At 39.5% G+C, this 18,587-nt stretch overlaps 1 protein-coding gene across 3 annotated transcripts in view; it reads right to left on the minus strand.

Moving 5' to 3' along the window:
* The window catches only part of LOC125450901 (transcription factor RFX3-like), a 235,452-nt gene that overhangs the window by 150,126 nt on the left and 66,739 nt on the right, over positions 1–18,587 (minus strand). Inside the window, exon 3 of one of the 3 annotated variants that reach the window (XM_048527265.2) lies at positions 5,998–6,075. The exons of the other annotated variants lie outside the window; for them this stretch is intronic. The gene's annotated coding sequence lies outside the window, so the exon portion shown is untranslated. The remainder of the gene's footprint in view (positions 1–5,997; positions 6,076–18,587) is intronic. 3 annotated transcript variants of the gene reach the window in all.

Genomic DNA, 18,587 nt, shown 5'->3' on the forward strand with positions numbered 1-18,587 from the left:
TAGATTGCCTACTCACCAGCAACATCCTTCCTATGTTTACTGTCTAGTCTTGTTAGAATTCGATCGGTTTTGATGAAATCCCTCCCTCATTGAGCTCCAGTGAATACAGTCCTAATTTCTCTTTATTCATGAGTCCTGCCATCCCAGGAATCAATGTGGTAAACCTTTGTTGCAGTCATTCCACAGCCAGAATGTCCTTCCTCCATCAGTGAGACCAAACTACATAGAATACCCAAGGTATGGTGTCACAAAGGCATGATACAATTGAGGCAGGACATCCCTGCTCACGTACTTAAATCTTCTTGCTATGAAAGCCAATATACCATTCTCCCTATTCATCGCCTTCTGCACCTGCATGTTTACTGTCAGTGACTCAGTTTTCGTTGCGCCCTTTTTCCCAATCTACTGCCGTTCAGATAATATGATTATTCTTGCTATCAAAGTTGATAACCTCAAGCTTACACTTCATCCTGCATGCATATCAGTGCTGCTGCAGTGAAATAAACTTGATTGAAGATATTCAAAAGGGTATGGACAGAAAAAATTAACAAGGATATTGGAGATGACAACATGAACATGGGAGAGATTTCAGAGGCAGATGGATCAATGGCAGGTTGTTTTGAGGGGGGGATAATAACAGTAATCTGAAAGGGAAGTTACTATCTGAAGAATGAAGGTTACATACAAGTGAGCTAGTCTGGGAGCGGGGGCTGGGTGCAGGGTGCATAGGGAGGCAGGCACGGAATGGGGAGTTGAATGGTCAGCAGTTAAATGAGAAAGACGGCAAGGGAGGCAGAAGTGGGTCAAATGGATGAGATATCTTGTCTATTAGGAGATAGAAAATAAATTAAAGAACTGAAGGCTCAAGACTTAAGCTGGGAAAGCTGAAACAAGCTGACTGATTCTGGAAGGTAGTGGCACCCACTGGTGTTTCATGTGGTCCGTTGGTAACGGACGTTGTACAGCTAAATTTGTGCACAAGATATAAAGATGAGTCTTAAAGGCATGAAGGAGATAATGTTTACCTGTACAGGTGCCAAATTGGTTCATAATTTATGAGAGAAATCCTTGCTATGTTTTCATATACTGATGTATTTTTAATCCCTGTACAATATTGTACAAGCGAAATGCATTCCACTTATGCCTAACCATACTTGAATATTACACAAGGCACTATCACAAAGATATTGCTTATTACAGTTATTTTTGCCTAACACATTCATTTTACACAAAGCAGTATACTGGGAAAACAGCCATTTACACACAGAATACATTATTCAAAATGCTTCCTGAGAGACCCAATGCTGCTTGCATTGTAGCTTCCGTTTTCAATTCACCATATGCTTCAGCGAAGCATCACTTCATCTGCCAAGATTTCAATTGTATGGCAACACTGCACATATTCAAATAAGTCATTATCATCTGAAGAAACATATTCAATTTTAGTTCAAACATCTTTTGCTAAATTAACGAGAGCAACAAATGCTAATTTGACAAAAGAGTCAAATAGTCAACCCTGCTAATGGCTGCACTTTGTCAACAGTGCATTGGATCAAGTGTAGATACCAGGCACAAATTTAGTTTTGCAAGATTTCCTTTCTTCTAAAGGCTATGATTTTTTTCAAAGGTAACACTTTCCACGCACAAGACTGGTTGTTTATCTGAGCATACAAAACAGGAGTACAAGCAGGCCACTTGGTCCCTTCAGCCTACTTCACTGTCCTATAAAAGAGCACCTGTTCTGTTTGCATTTTGAAGTCCACATTCGCGCCTACCCCTGATAACCAAGATTGTCTTATCTAATAATGAACCTATCCGCATTTGTGTTAAAGATATTCAACAACCCTAATTCTACTCCTTTCTGAGGTAGAGAATTCCGAAGTTCCTAAAATTTCTCATCTGCTCTGATCCATGAAAGGAAACATCCTTTCTACATCCACACTTGTCAAGACCATTCAGACTTCACACTTAAACCACGTCATCCCTCACTCTTCAAAACAAGTCGAGCCCATCCAACCAATCAACACAAGACAATCTGCAAACGTCAGGGGTCAATCCCTTAAATTTCCTCTGAATCACATCTAATTCTTTTACATCCTTCATTAAATAAGGAGACCAAAACTGCATAACCATTTGGAATGCAGTCTCGTCAATGTCCTGCAAAACTAAAAAGGTCCATATTCCCACTTTTATGTTCAACTCCTCTTGTAATAAATGGTAGCAACCCATTAACTTTCTTGATTTGCATGTTGTGTCTGCACAACAATATTTTGTGATTCATGTACTAGAACACGTAGATCCTTCTGCACCTCAGAATTCTGCAGTCATTCTTCATTTAAATAAAACTCTACTTACTTTATTCTTCCTGTCAAAAAGTGAACTTTACATTTTCATACATTATGTTCCATCTTCCAAAATTTTACCCAAACACTTAACCTATTTACATCCACCTGCAAGTGCATTATGTCTTAGAGTCATAGAGATGTATAGCAGACAGAACCTTTGGTCCAACTTGAGCATGCTGACCATGTATCCTAAATCGATTTGGTCGCATTTGCCACATCTTGGCCTATATTCCTTTAAACCATTCCTAATCATGTATCCATCCAGATGCCTCTTAAGCGCTATAATTGTACCAGCCTCCACAACTTCCTCTCGCAGCTCATTCCATACACACAACCACCTTCTGCATGAAAAAACTGCTTCTTAGGCTCCTTTTAAAATCTTTCCCTTTTCACCTTAAACCCATGTCCTCTAGTTTTGGGCTCCGCTACCCTGGGGAAAAGGCCTTGGCTATTCTCAACCTATCCATGCCCCTCATGATTTTACAAACCTCAAATTTTTCCACAACATACTTCTATACCACCTTGATGCTGTGCGTGAATTTAGCGACAGCGTTATCACTTCGTTCATCCATGTCATTGATGTGAATTGTAAAATGTTGAGACCCCAGCAGACACCTGAGAAACTCTACTCATCATATCCTGCTGATCAGACAAAGGTCCATTTATGCATATACTCTGTTTTCAGCCAACCTACTTTTTCCATGCTAATATGTTATCCTTTACACCATGAGCTTTTTGTCCCCACAATAACCTTTGACATAGCAAGCTGTCAAATGTCTTCTGAAAATCCAAACATATGACATCTACAAGCTTCCCTTTGTCTGCAATGCATATTATTCCTCGAAGAACTTAAATGCATTTGTTAAATACAATTCCCCTTGATGAAACCATGCTAATTCTTCATAACTATCTTGATAAATTGTTTTTTTTTCAAATGTGCAACTATAGTTACTTTCCCGCGACAGCTGTCAAGTTAGCGGGCCTATTGTTTCTGGTTTTCTGGCTCCCCTTTTCTTGAAGAAGGTGCTTATATTTGCTACTTTCCATTTTGATGGAATCGTTCCTGAACTTAGGAAACTTTGGAAATTTAACATCAATACATCTCCTACCTCACTAGCAACCACTTTTAAGACCCTAGAATGAAATCATTCTGGATCTGACGATTCAGTAGCCCACAGTCCCAGCACTTGGGCAAAAAATACAGGCTTTATACATGGTCATAAATGAAGGTGTCAGGCAAGTTAAAGCAGTAAGTTCAGGAGTATGAACCCTTGGTGAGTAAAGGAACAGTTAAAAATATTGATTGGACATTCAGGAGAAGCTTGCAGCAACAGCAAGAGCAAAAAATAAATACAAAGTCGAGAATTTTAAATTGAAGCTCTGCGGGGGGAGAAGATGGGTGCAAGATGTTCGGAGGAAACTATATTTATGGGGGGGCTGGAGATTGGCAGGTCAGTAAAACACTGGAATAGTCCACTCTGGAGATGAGGGCTTCAGTATCAGAGGAGGTCAGGTAAGAGATCAAATGGGCAGTTTCTGCAGTAGAAAAGGTACAAAGCCAGAGACTCAGCTTGCAGTTAAATAAGATTGTTGCCAGCTGTCTGGTACAGCTGGCAACAATAACAGAGGATAGAAGTATTGTTATGTACACAGTTTGTGGCCACAGCTCAAAAATCAATAGATTTGTTTTTTTCAGTGCTTAATTTAAAGAATTTGCAACCTCTTCAAAAGGATTTCTAATTTTTACACCTTTTCAACAGAAGGACCATGGAAAAGTTATCAGACAAGTAGACTGACAACACAGGAAATGTGGTGGTGGGTAAGTACAGCACAAAGCTAATGTCACGTGTACAGATTAAATGAAGAAGAGGGCCAATGGTAGATTCTTGTGCAGTTGTGGAAATAATGTTGTCTGGGTGGGCACAGGTACCATTAATTGCAATCCTAACAACCAGCTTATGATGCGAGGGATAATAAGCACGTGGAACTACTGGAGAATAGTTTGTCCAAGGCTTCAGCAAATTTGAAAAGAACAACAGTTCTAGAGAACAGAAACCTGATTTCCACAATTGTGTCCCTGAACTTCTGCAAAGATGGCTATGGATTTTGGAATCAACATGTTAAAGGGCTTACTGAACCACTGCAATATCACTTGAGGTTTATACCCAGTTTGGAACATATGCCAATTTGTCTCAAGTTTCTCCTAGCCCATTGTGATAACCGAGCATTTATGAAAAACAGGATAACAAAGTGTGGGGCTGGATGAACACAGCAGGCCAAGCAGCATCTTAGGAGCACAAAGGCTGACGTTTCAGAACTAGACCCTTCATCAGAAAAGATTTTTAGAACGAGACTTCCTGAGGCTCAGCACTAACCGGACCAGGAAATAGGCTGCACCCAGACTTGAACTCGGATTGCAGGGCTCAAGAACCGGCGTGCTCACCATTACACCATGGCAAACAGCACAGTTAGTATCAGAGATTACAAGGAATTAGAGGCAAACCAATTTTCACAATAGGGGGATTTCGAGGGTCTCAATGCTACAGGTATTGTATAACCAATTAGCTCTATCATCATGTGGACAGTGACTTATTCTGGGATATGATTCTAGCATTGTACGGCACCACCTACTTATTAGAAGGATAACCCAGACCAGTGGGTACCAAAAGAATATTTGACTGGAAATGGGACAGACCGATAGACAGGATAAAGTAAGGAATGCATATACTGCCTCCACAACCTCAGGACAACATTATGCATCTTACAGCCAATAAAACACTTATGAAGTGTGGCCGCTGTAATATGAAAAAACATCGCAGCCACAATTAGCACAAAATTCCAAAACGAGGAATGAGATTATCTGTTTCTGTCATGTGAATTGAGGAAAATATTAGCCAAAACACAGAGGGTCAACATCCCTGCTCTTTAAAATAGTGCTGTGGATCTATCATGTCTAACTGAGAACAGACTTGGTTTGCTTTTCATGTTTAATTTCTTGCTGCACCTAGAGTACAACAAGCCTCCTTTACTAAATAATTAAATATCAACCATGGCTTTCATGTTTATGCCTCTGGAACATAATCCCACAAGCTTCTGACTCACAGGTTACAGTCCTACCAACAAAGCCACAGCTTGCACTGCAGTTATTGACATATGACAAGCTGCCAGAATGATCTATGCTAAAGTACAAATAAGCCACAAGGTCATTAGAATAATATTGGTTATATGATCTCAAAGGCATCATAATGGCAAGCATGAGGATATGGTGTTTAAAAAAAGTTATAAATAAACCATAATGGAAAAAAATTACACAAAACATGACATGTTACTAACAAGACTTTGAATGTGTGATTTTTTTTTCCCCTCAGATTAAAATAGTGCATTTTAAACATCAACTCAGCATCACAAGATTGTGGGGGAGCAGGTTTCAATCTACAAATACTACAATTCTACAGGTTGGCAGGATGGATCACTGAAGACTCCCTAGATTTTTGTCTCCCAGAAGAAGGGAAATATTACTGGGACTTCTTCACCATTCAGGATTCAGGCAGGATGCTGCAAAGATTTGGAGGCAAGTCAGTTGCTCACCTTTGAAACTAGGTGTTAAGATGGAACTTTCATGTTGTAAAGTGGATTATATTTAAACAGTTACCTGTTATACATCCAAGACAAATCTTCCTTCCATTAAGGTCCTCTGCTTAAGGTGATAGCTTCAACTACAATATGTACTCTAAATGGGGGAGGGCAGGGTTGGAGTGAAATGAAAGAAATGGAACTTATAGGAGAAAAATGCAACAGCAAGGAGATTTCATTTTCAAATATGCTGATTATCTAACTAACACAACAGTACAGTCTGTGAAAAATGGCAACGCACAAAGGAATACTTGTTTCGGAGTTTTCCTGCACTGTGGCACATTCTGAATCATAGACAACAATATCTATGACTTAATTTGATTTATTATTGGCACATGTACCTCGGTGCAGTGTAAAGTTTTGTTTTGCATGCAGTACAGGCAGATCATATCATATAAAGTGCACACGAATAATAGAACAGGATGAGGAATACAATGTTTTGGCTGCAGAGAAGGTGCACAAAAAGAGGGAGATCAACATTAAATTTAACATTTGAGGGTCCCATTCAGGAGTCTAATAGCAATGGGGAAGAAACTGTTCTTGACTCTGTTGGTAAACGTGTTTAAGCTTTGTACCTTCTGCCGACAGAAGAGGTTGCAGGGATCATTGATTATATTGGGTGCCTTTCTGAGGCAGCGAGAAGTATAGATAGAATATTGCCATAACACATTTTCATACTGGCCCTCCAAACAAAACCTAGTAATAGTGATAATGGGAACTGCAGATGCTGGAGAATCCAAGATAATGAACTGTGAGGCTGGATGAACACAGAAGGCCCAGCAGCATCTCAGGAGCACAAAATATGTGTGATATCTTATGATACAATAAAACCATGACAAGGAAGAACAAATACACTCATTGTGTTAAGTTAATAAAACTCAAAATGATTTTATCAACTCAAAAATTCAAAAAATGTAGTAGGTTTTAAAAACTGTTAACAATTGGTAGGAATCGTTACATGGGGAATTAAGGTTATTTCAATGACGTACTGGGTAAACATATCAAACGACAAGGTTCTTGAGATGTAGAAGCTACATTTTCACTTACCAGCGCTGCTTTTTGATTTTTTTGGGGGCTCTTTTAATCATTCTCTTTAACTCATGATAAGACAAACGCAGTCACATAGTAACAAAATCTTCCGTACAGAGTAGACACTGAATTTATTGAAAATTCATCAACATTCTCAATAATTAACAACTCTGTGAGCTACAAAGAAATGGTTGGAGAATCTTGGATTGTTTTCATTCACGTGTCAGAGACTGAGGGGCGATCTGATAGAAATATATAAAATTATGACAAGCAAGGAAAGGTGCATAGTCAGAGTCTTTTGACCAGGGTGGAAATGTCAAAAACCAGGTGGCATAGGTTTAAGGTGAGAGGGGGTAAGTTTAAAGGAGATGTACAAGGTAATTTATTTTTTTAAATATAGCAGGTGGTAGATGCCTAGAATGGAGAGGTTGCAGAAGCAGATATAGCAGCAACATTTAAGAGGCATTTTTGACAGGCACACGAACAGGCAGGGAATAGAGGGGCACATGGTATTAGTTTAAAATGGTATCAAGGTCAGCACACAGAGAGGGCCAAAGGACTTGTTCTTGTGTGGTCCTGTTCTCTGTATATTATACAAGGAGAGTATTAATTTCTTAGACACCGCAGTATTTAAATTGGCACAGGACTATATATGAAAGCAACAAATGTGGTTTTGAAAATAACTGACAAGAGTTTCAAATAAAAATCTTCATCACCCTAATTACATTTTAAAGATTGTTAAGATCACAGTTAGTGCATCTGTTGCATATTCAAAAAGATGAAGCATTTTAACCAGACAGTTCCTATCTTTTCCACTATATTTCAGATCTCCAAAATAAAGCTAATAATTGGCAGTGTTCATTACAAAAGAATCCACTGCATTTTCCCTACAAGAGTGGTCCCCAAGTCCCGCAGCCTCAGCCTCTCTCTCCTGCTCCCCTTGTAACTTCACATTCTTTTCTTGCTTGTTGGATGCCTATTTGCTGTGGAAGACAGAGGTGGCCAAGGCACTCAACCCAGACATTAGAATTCTAATGATTGCCTGAGCACACCTGTGGGTTATTCCAATCAGCAGAAGACCCCATGTCCATGACAGTGGGAAAATGGCGAAAGACAGCTGGAAAGTGTGATGGGATTCAAAGCCACATTGGATTTCATTAGGTACAGGGAAACAATCAACTATATTCTTGTGGTCATCACAGCTCCCAAAGAGCAGTCCAGAGCCTTTGTGAAAGAGGAGATCCACTCACTGAATGTTCAACCAGACTGTAACAACATAAAAACATTCTGCATTCCTGAGAATTGTCAGGTTTTATATATTCTTGAGCAGTTTCGGTGCCTTAGCTCTTCGCTACACTCAAATGGCTTCAAAGTATGTTCTAAAGATATGGCTACTTACACCTCTGTTGAATCTCAGCGCAAAGGGAGTGGATATGTAACATTGCTGCCATGTGAACTGATTACATGGTTAAATATGCAAATCTGGATAGATCAGGGTGACCCCTGCATCAATGCTACATCACAGATCATGCTGGTATGCTGTGGTCTGCACAATCTCTGTGCTTGCAGCAAGTGAAAGTAAATAATTTGATTTATTTATTGTCACTAGCATTTTACAGTGAATAACATAGTAAAATACAATGAAAAGCTTCACAACCCATCACCATTTTGAATACTTTAAAAATAAAAAAAACCACAAAAAGAGGATAACTGACAGGGTCCTAAATTGACTCACCTAGGGCACCTGCACCTGACCCACCAATGCAAGTCACCACTCTTTTTCCCCCAGTGTGGGAGACTCAATTCTTAGGGGTCATGAGTTCAAAGTGAGAGGAGGAAAGTTTATGGGAGATGTGTGTGGAAAGTTCTTTACACAGAGGGTGGTGGGTGCCTATAACTCATTGCCAGCGGAGGTGGTCAACGCAGACATGATAGTGTCTTTTAAGATGTATCTGGACAGGTACATGGATGGGCGTGGAGCAAAGGGATACAGACCCTTAGAAAATAGGTTTCAGGTTTAGCCAGAGGATCTCCATTAGCGCAGGCTTGGAGGGCTGAAGGGCCTGTTCCTGTGCTGTAATTTTCTTTGTTCTTTAGGTGCCATCTCTTCACCATGGGGCCTACAGTGCCGCCACCAATGCTGCATCTCATGCTGAGCTCACACTTGCCTGTAACCAGGAGTCCCGGCTGCAGTCGCCTCAATGGGGAGGTGATGGCCTAGTGTTCTTATTGCTAGACTGTTAATCCAAAAACTCAGATAATGTTCTGGGGACCTGCGTTCGAATCCCACCAGGGCAGATGGTGGAATCTGAATTCGATAAAAATACCTGGAATTAAGAAACTATTGTTGACCATGAATCAATTGTCGATTGTTGAGGAAAAACCCATCGGTTTACTAATGTCCTTCAGGGAAGGAAACTGCCGTTTTTACCTAGTCTGGCTGACATGTGACTCCAGTCCCACACTAATGTGGTTGACTCTGAATTGCCTTCTGGGGCAATTAGGAATGGACAATAAATGCTGCCTGGTCAGTGATGCCCTCATCCCATTAACAATTAAAGAAAACAAGCAGTCCTGGCTCTGGACATACCATGCTGCTGCTGCTGCAGCCGCCACCTTGCCAATGCCAGGAGCCCCTATATCTAATGCTAGTCCAAGCCACCTTGGTCTCGCTATGAGTTCCACTTCAGCCACCCTCCTCTGAGATGTCTCCTTGCCCGTGCTGCCATCTTGCAAAATCCATTGCTGCTGCCACCAGCCCTGAATGCTACCACAGATACCACCGCCTCCAGATGCTGTGAGGAAACGCATTCGCCACTGCCTCCAGTTGTTGGGAGAGTCGCCATTCTGTTGATGGCCCACTCTAACTTATATGTCGAATTTGTCGAATAGCCTGCCGCAAGAGGCTCCAAAGAGAAAAAGCAAAACCAAAGAAAGAAAGATATCAAGTTTAAAAAAACGCAAGCATGTGGTAGCAGATGTGCCCGGGCAGGAGCCCGCATGCAGCCCTGCTATTCCACTGCCATCTTGAGAAGATAAATTGAGAAGCAGCAAGTCCTAACAAGCCAAAGGATCATCCAGTGAAGCTGCAGACAAGAATCATCGAAGTATCTTTCCAATCTTGCTCTCTGCCCATGATACCTTTCTCTTTGCATCTGTTTGTGTGTGTGTGTGTGTGTGTATGTGTAGGGGTGATTTTAAGGGGTTCAGTTTTAAACAGTAGAATTATTGTTTACCCATAGCTAGAATCTATTTATTTGTAATAAACACTGATTCTTGTTAAGTACAGAAAACCTAGTCCTTACTTTTTCTCAACCTGGGTTTAACATCAAGTTAAATGGAGGAGTTTCGCACACTTTAACAAATTCTTTAACTTGTGTGTCAGGGAATAGTAGGCTTGATTTCTCATTAAACACAAATACAAATAGGAAATATGCTGGAGAAACTCAGTAGGTCTGGCAGCATTTGGGGAGAAACAGTGACATTTTTAGTCCAATGACTTTTCTTGCAGAATCCATTAACCATTACTCTGTTTCCGATCACTTACTTAATTCTGAATTTATTGCCATTGAAATCAAAGTGCACTACATCAACAACCTTGCCTTTATCAACCTTAATGAAATTTTCCAAGGTGCCCCACTGGAGCATTACAAAACTTCAAAATTAAAGAGTGTGAAAGAATGAAAAAAATCAGAACATGAGACATCAGCTAAGACTGTGTTGGAACAGTCGAGAATAGCAAGAAGGGTTCCAGCTAAAACAACTAATCATGTACTTTTAACTACAATTTCTCTCTTAAAAGGAAATCCTAGAAGAATACCATTTTTGTTGAATTTATGTGAATGCAATACTTAATGAGGGCATTTATGAAAATGGAAATGGAGCCACGAAAACAAAAAGTCCTCGCAAAAATCTCAAGAGTACCCTTAAAAAGAACATATTTTGAACCCTGTGACGTTATGTAGACTGTGAGCAGACTACTGATGTTGCCAATGTTGTGGTTGAATAATTGCAAAGTCAGCATAAGATGAATGATAAAATTAATGATGATGATGCATTTAAACTTTTCATCACCATGAAATCCATAGATTTCTAAAATACATACTTCTAGGATAGCATCAAATGTTTATTCAGGCTTTCGCTTTGGTTTCTATTTGCTGTATCATTATCAAGGCTACACTTAGAATGCATGCTCAGAGTGAAGAATGTGACTTTAGACGATGAATTACAACACCTAAGCTTTACTGAATAATGAATGAGACTGTCAATCACACTGCTAGATGTCAAGTAGCTATGTGCATATTCATATTTTCTTAAGCCATATTCCCGTTTTCTAGATTAGGTGACATTATAAAATGCCCCCACCCAAAATCAATTAATTTCTCAAGTAACATGGTACAAAAGTCCCTGCAAACAGCGTCTTGAAAACAGCTGCTGGAAGGCACATCCTTTCAGTTACCAAAGAATTGCTGAAATGAGGAAAGAAAACTAATGGAGAAGTTAATGTAGCAAATATGACAGCAGACAAATAGCATTTAAGAAAATTAGTCAAAATCCATTTATTATGATTGTAGAAACATTCTAAGTTCTTCAAGGTCAGATTTTCTTTGTGACAACAATTCAACGTGTTTATATTTTAAGGTATTTTATTTCAATTTCCATATTTGAGCTGATCAAAGCAGAGGTCTACTTAGAACATAGAAAAATACAGCGCAGAACAGGCCCTTCAGCCCTCGATGTTGCGCCGACCTGTGAATTAACCTAAGCCCCTCCCCCTACACTATCCCATCCTTATCCCAAAACGATGGTTTGGTGCGTTTGGCAAAGAACAGCCCAGCCCCTAAGCTTGGTTATACCTCTCTCTACAGTCAGATTTCTAAGATGACTGACCTGCTCGGACCCCACATCAACTTGCAATTACACCATGCAATCCACAAGCTAAGTCTCTCAATTGGATTCACACGTGGGCAGGAAACCCAAAACATGCTATACAGATAACACTTCACAGGCTATTCAAATTATGATTGCCGATTTGTAATGACCTGGCAAATTAACTTTACTATTTATTTCATCAAGAGTGATATTTTTGGATAAATTCCACGATTATCCACATCTACACAGGCACTAAATCAGAGGGCTTAATTACCAGTCAATTTGTATATTTAATTTGATCTTTTCCTTCTTTTAAAAAAAAGGCATAGGACATAGATGAAAATAGTAGGAACGTTTCTGATCAAATTCATTTGATTGTGTGGACTCAGTTCGTAAACCCTAGCATATCAGTGGTACATTCCATCGTTTCGTCCTATTGTGGAGAGAAGCTCACCCGCTTACTTAGCAGCACCCACAACAATACGGTAAGTATGGCTTCTAACACAACTTTAACAAGTGCAAAGGAGCACTTAATTTTAGACCTGTGTCACTTAGAATGTGTGTTTAAAACTCTGCAGCATTTAAGTTTTATGCTGATTTTGGGTGAATCACACAGAATAAAATCAATGGGCCGCGGTAAGAAATATCACCTATGTTGTCACTATATTTACACTTACATTAAAAAAACCTTTACAAGATATGCTTGGCATTAGTGAAACGGGAAGCCAGAAAGCTGATTATTCCAACTGACCAAGTTGACGTGTAGCTACATGCTAACCCAACAGTCGCACACTAGTCAGCCCCTTTAACTTGCCACGCATGTAATTCATGCACACAAGAAATGAAGAAGTGTGTTGCTTGGTTTCCAAAATGTGTTTTATTTTAGCACCTTCAACTTGGAGACGGAGCATAAATGGTAATCTGTTGAGAAGCCATTATGATATAACTTTTACTGAAATACAGGCAGAACTATTTTCTTGGGCCACATACTTTACGGTAATGTTATTGAAGAATTTTACCCAAAAGAATTTCTTTTCTAACAGTAACTCTTTCATCAAACAGCTGCAATTTTCTCAACAAAGGAAGAGTCATTAAGAAATTTAGCACTTTTAGGTCTGACTGTCAGTTTACTCAAGATTTCACAGATGAAAATTTGACAATGTACTTCTGTACAAAATATTATTTCAGTCACAGGAAATCTTTTCATTAAAATGAAGAAACTGGCAACCATTCACGCGTGACCCTTGCAGCAGAAAGACACTTGGCACCATTTGCCTGTCATTTCTGCTACTTGTTCCATAAGCAGCTTTGCACTAAATCAAATTTTAAAAACTGAAGTTAAATACATTATTATTATAATGGGTTAAAAGGCAATGAATGCTGTGCAGCTCCTTTAGTCTTTTTTGTTGAGGGGGAAAAAAAAAGCCAATTACCTGCAGCTGTCGACCATAAAAACTGAGGACCATTTAAACTAACATTAAGCTCCACCAGACTAAAACAGGGGCAGTTTGGTTTTTTCTCAATAACGTAAATTTGTTTTACTATAAGGGTGTGATAAATACAACAAAACAATACTGCCTGCATTCTGGCACACAACAGTTGACAAGTGTAGATTAGGTTATGAAAGTTTCAACCTAGTTGATTAATAGACACATTGTTCCAGAATCAAATTAATTATAAGGGAATGCATTTCTCATTCCTCACCCAGAGAAAAGAAATGGAGAGGAGCTGCGTAATTTTTGGCGACTAACACTACTTTTCAAGAAATCCTGATCACCAGTAATGCAACGCAGTGAACGTTGAAGCTATTACAGTACACAATGTGAACATTTCTAACAGCAACTGACAGAGCAAAATGGTCATGTCATGTATTTAATCTCTTAGAACAGTGCTAAAACTTTGCCCATTGCGACCCCATTTTAGTCATCTTAAATTGTCATGCCACCAGCGACCGCAGGGAAGAGGGAGTTGTGAGAATAGGCTGAGTAGGGGTAGAGGAGTGAGGACAGAAGGTGTTACAAAAGAAAGTCATGAAAAGTGGGAGCAGGGTTCTGAGCAACTAAGAAAGAATTCTTCTGTTCCCTCTATCATATCAAATTTATTCAGTTGCTTAAAGCTGACAGTGCAATCTCGAGCTGCTCCTTTCACAATTACAGGAATATTAATACAAACCTCCAGACACATGGATCAGTCAAAAGGGATGTGAAATTTTCAATCAATCATTAGCAGAACTTATTTCTTCAAGAAAATGTTTACTGAGCACGTATAGACAATTTATAGAAGGTGAACATATAATCTGAATATAGTACATCAAGTGTGATCTAATCAAGCTTTGAAATACATTGAGTATAACTTCTCTACTTTTCTCAGCTTTATATGTCCGTCCCTTATCAAGAACTCGTAAGAATGGCATGAAAAGTAGAAATTACTTTGCTTCAACAAGGCATTAAACAAGTAGGAGTTATAGTCATAACATAATATTTACATTCGAAAGGGGGAGGCGATGGCCTCATGGTATAAATCGCTGAACCGTTAATCCAGAGGCCCAGATAATGTTCTGGGAACTGGGGTTCGAATCCCACAATGGCAGATGGTGGAATTTGTAAATTCCAGATCTTTATTGAATTCAATCTAAATGATGACCGTAAATCCATTGCTGATTGTCCGAAAAACCTACCTCGTTTACCAATATCCTTTAGGGAAGGAAACTGCCATCCTTACCTGGTCTGGCCTATATGTGACTCCAGACCCACAGCAATGCAGTTGACTGGGCAATTAGGGATGGGCAATAAATGCTGCCTGGTCAGCGATACCCTTATACCGTGAATCAATAAAGAAAACAAAAATCTATTAGCTGCTTTGAACTGCCTGGCTCAAAACTCCTTACTAACTGCAGTAACTTACCTCATGTTTGCTGTTTGCCTCATCCAGATTGCTGCCTGTTTGCTACTTCAGTACTGTTCCCCAATTCCCCCACTTGCCATTTCATTGCCTGACTCTCCTAATGAATTCTTCAATTTCACTCTGACTTTCCCACTCATTACTCTGTCCTTGAGTATCTTAGTCAATCAGTGCTTCTTTCTGCTGAACCATTGCTGTGATGGAGGCTTAGGGGAGTAGTGCTGAGATGAGAGGATGCAAGCAAGATAGTGTTGGAATAGGTTGGAATTCAGTCAACAGAAGGACTGAGGAGGCAGCATCAAGTAGCACATTTGGGAAAGTAAGTAATGAGCAGGACAGTGGTGACTGGGAAGGAGAGGTACTGCAGGCCACAGTAAGACAAGCAGTTCAAGGCCATGGAGTGAATACCTTTAAATTTTACTCAATGTAGCAAAATGGAACAAAAATAGGAATTCTGGAGAAACTCAGTGGGTCTGGAAGCATCTGTGGACAGCAAACAGAATTTACATTTCAAATCCAGTGACCCTTCTAAAGAGTTTTTCAAGTAATTTATGTTTCAGATTTCCAGCATCCACAGTTCTTTGTTTCAAATTGTAGGAAAATAGTGACATGTTCCAGCAAATTTCTCAATACCCAGCCAGATTCTTGTCACAGAATACACTGGAAGTTATAGTTTCATTAACATGAGCCACTGTAAGAATTGTGTTAGGGCCTAATTTGTTTCAACACTGTTCATTGCTGCCTCACATGAGGAAGAGCTCATGACCCGATCTGTTTGTTCTGCTTCATCACTGGGGTTTCTAAGCCCAGACTGAGAGAATCCTTGTCTTCGAATGTATCTACAAATATCAAGCTTTACACGGAGGCAGCAATTTTAAATCCTAATGAGTCAGTTTGGCGTGGTAAAAAATAACAGTAAATTAAAAATGCACATGCAACCCATTTCCAATTTTAAACGCGTCCACTTTTACTTTTAATACATGTAGAAAGAGTAATTGTCTCCTAAGCACACTAGCAGTAAGTTGCTGTTTGAAAACCATAGAGAATTGAATTCTGGTTACTGCAAGTGAAATGACAAACATTAAAAGATACTCCTTGGACTTGTTTGAAAAAAAAATGGAGAATATGTAGGACTCAAGGGGGCCAATTTGTAATTTTTATCACATGAAAGCACATGTAAAAGTTGAATGCTTGAAAATTAAAAAGGCAACACTGTAGCAGTTGAGAGATTGTATGGTGCATCTTCTGAAAATGCGGTACTAAGAGGAGTTCGAAATGAACTAGTAGCTTTGAACATATCTGCCCTTGAATTAAATCAGAGCACATAAAATTATCAAAGTTGTGTGTCAAGGTCATCATGACCCAACTTCTGTAGATAAAACAAGCAAAAAAAATTAATATCCTTACAGGCATGAGCCAGATCAATTGCTACGTTGGCAAGTGACAGGAATTTCCCTCAAGAAAATTCACTACATAAATATGCATTGATACAGGGCATTAATGAAAGTTTATCTGTTCTTTTGTACAAGCTTAATCCACAATGTGGCTGAATTGTCTGTACTGTAATTGTAGTTACTGTATCCCAGTCACCTTTTAAAGATGCCAATTTTCTATGAGGACAAAATCAAGCTGTGCACAAAGTCTCTAGTCTCTCAGGCTTTCACAAAAAGCCAATGCAGCTGTGTCTCAACTCACCAGGACAGCGCTCTGGCAACTAAGCCTCTCCATTCCTATTGTCGTCACAAATGTGAAAGTTTGATTAAACCAGTAAAATGCCCAATTTGACCTAACTGTCTAGTTGAGGTTATAAGAATACACACACCAGGCTTCCCCCTCCCCCATTAGGTGAAAAGAGCTACTTATTGCAATCAAACTGTTTTAACCAACAGCAAAAGGTACAAACAATTTATACATTAAACTACTTCTTGCTTAAAATTCCTATACACAAGAGAAGCAAATAATAAGAAAGGAAAAATGTTAGAGAAGAACAATTTCGGTTCAGGACCTGATCACAGGCATTGATAAGTTGTTTCCTTTAGGGTTTCTGGAATTCCTTCCAACATTGTGTTGATGATAGGAGATTGAGGATACAGCGATTCTCTGACTTTCATTCACTGGTTGAGGATTCGGCATTTCAGTGTTTCTGAAGGTGGTTTTTCTCTTCCCTTCAACAAAGGATTGAGAGAGAACTGCTCACACAGAAAAGCAAGGAAAAGCAGCTGGCTGATAAGAGATTTTCTTTTATTTCTCCACATAGAAAAGGTAGAGATACAGCCATGATCCTATTGAATGACAGAGCAGGTTCAAGAGACCCAACAACCTACTCCTGCTCCTATTTCTGATGATCTTATGGTTTCATGCAAATGTTAAAAAAAAATTATTTGAAAAAAGTTCTTTCACAGGATGTGGACATCACTGGCTGTGCAAGTGTTTATTGCCAATTGCTACTTGCGCTTGAGAAGATGGGGTAGAGTTGTCTTCTGGAAGTGGTGCAGCCCATTTGACTGACAACAACGGGTTAATGGCAGCTGGAGATGAATTAGAATTGGTGAATTAAATAAGCAGGTAAAACCTATGCAAGAGATGACACAGCAGACAGCAACAGTACTCAAAACTAGTAATGAAATAAAGGAAAGCATTGCTTTCAAATCAAATGGCTCCACTGATACCATACAGATGCGAGGAAGGCTACATGCTTTTGAATGAAAATTTAAAATTCTGGACGTAGCAGCTATTGCTTGTTAGAAAAGAAGCTGACACCGGTAGTATTCAATATGAAAAGAAAAAGTAAAAACCGTGCAAGAGAATTCATAAACTGACTGGAAAGATAATCAAAATTTCTGTTGAATCATTGGCAAAATGTTAGCAATGCTCTTAAAGTAGTTTACTTTATTTTATATTTATTATTTACTATATTTTAAGTAACAGAAGACTCAACTGCTTATACAAAAGGAGGCTATGTTAAATTTGCACCTTCCTGCAAAGAGCACTGATGGACTCAATCAAAAAATAATCTCAACGATAATAGTAATTTTGTATTAACCATAAAATTGGCACAATTTGGAGGTATGACTGTTTTAAGCGCAGTTCATAGACTTGGACTGAAAACCTGCAGTGAAGGAAGTGCATAGTCATCTCTGGAGTCCTAGAAGACATAACTGATCAGGGACATTTTCATGTGAGATAACAAAGTGTGGAGCAGGATGAAAAATAAAATCAGGCCAAGCAGCATTTTAGGAGCACAAAAACTGACGTTTCGGGCCCAGACCCTCTGATGAAGGGTTTAGACCGAAACATCAGCTTTTGTGCTCCTGAGATGCTGCTGGGCCTGCTGTGTTCGTCCAGCCCCACACTTTGTTGTCTCGGATTCTCCGGCATCTGCAGTTCCCATTATCTCTGATACCTTTTCATGTGACTTTGCTGCCACTGGGTCTCAGGCCCAGGTCAAACTTTATTGTGCACTTTTCCAGCTTTTACATGCCCTGGTTTAAGGTTGAAAGTAGGGAGGTCCGAAATAAAGTTTCAGGGACGCAACATGGCACTGGCAAGCAAGAAGCTGGTTTGAAGTGTGTCTACTTCAACGCCAGGAGCATCCGAAATAAGGTGGGTGAACTAGCAGCAAGGGTTGGGACCTGGGACTTTCGGAGACATGGATAGAGCAGGGACAGGAATGGTTGTTGCAGGTTCCGGGATTTAGATGTTTCAGTAAGAACAGAGAAGATGGTAAAAGAGGGGGAGGTGTGGCATTGTTGGTCAAGGACAGTGTTATAGATGCAGAAAGGATGTCTGGGGACTCGTCAACTGAGG

This window comes from Stegostoma tigrinum, chromosome 3 (genome assembly GCF_030684315.1).
Source record: "Stegostoma tigrinum isolate sSteTig4 chromosome 3, sSteTig4.hap1, whole genome shotgun sequence".
Lineage (NCBI taxonomy): Eukaryota > Metazoa > Chordata > Chondrichthyes > Orectolobiformes > Stegostomatidae > Stegostoma > Stegostoma tigrinum.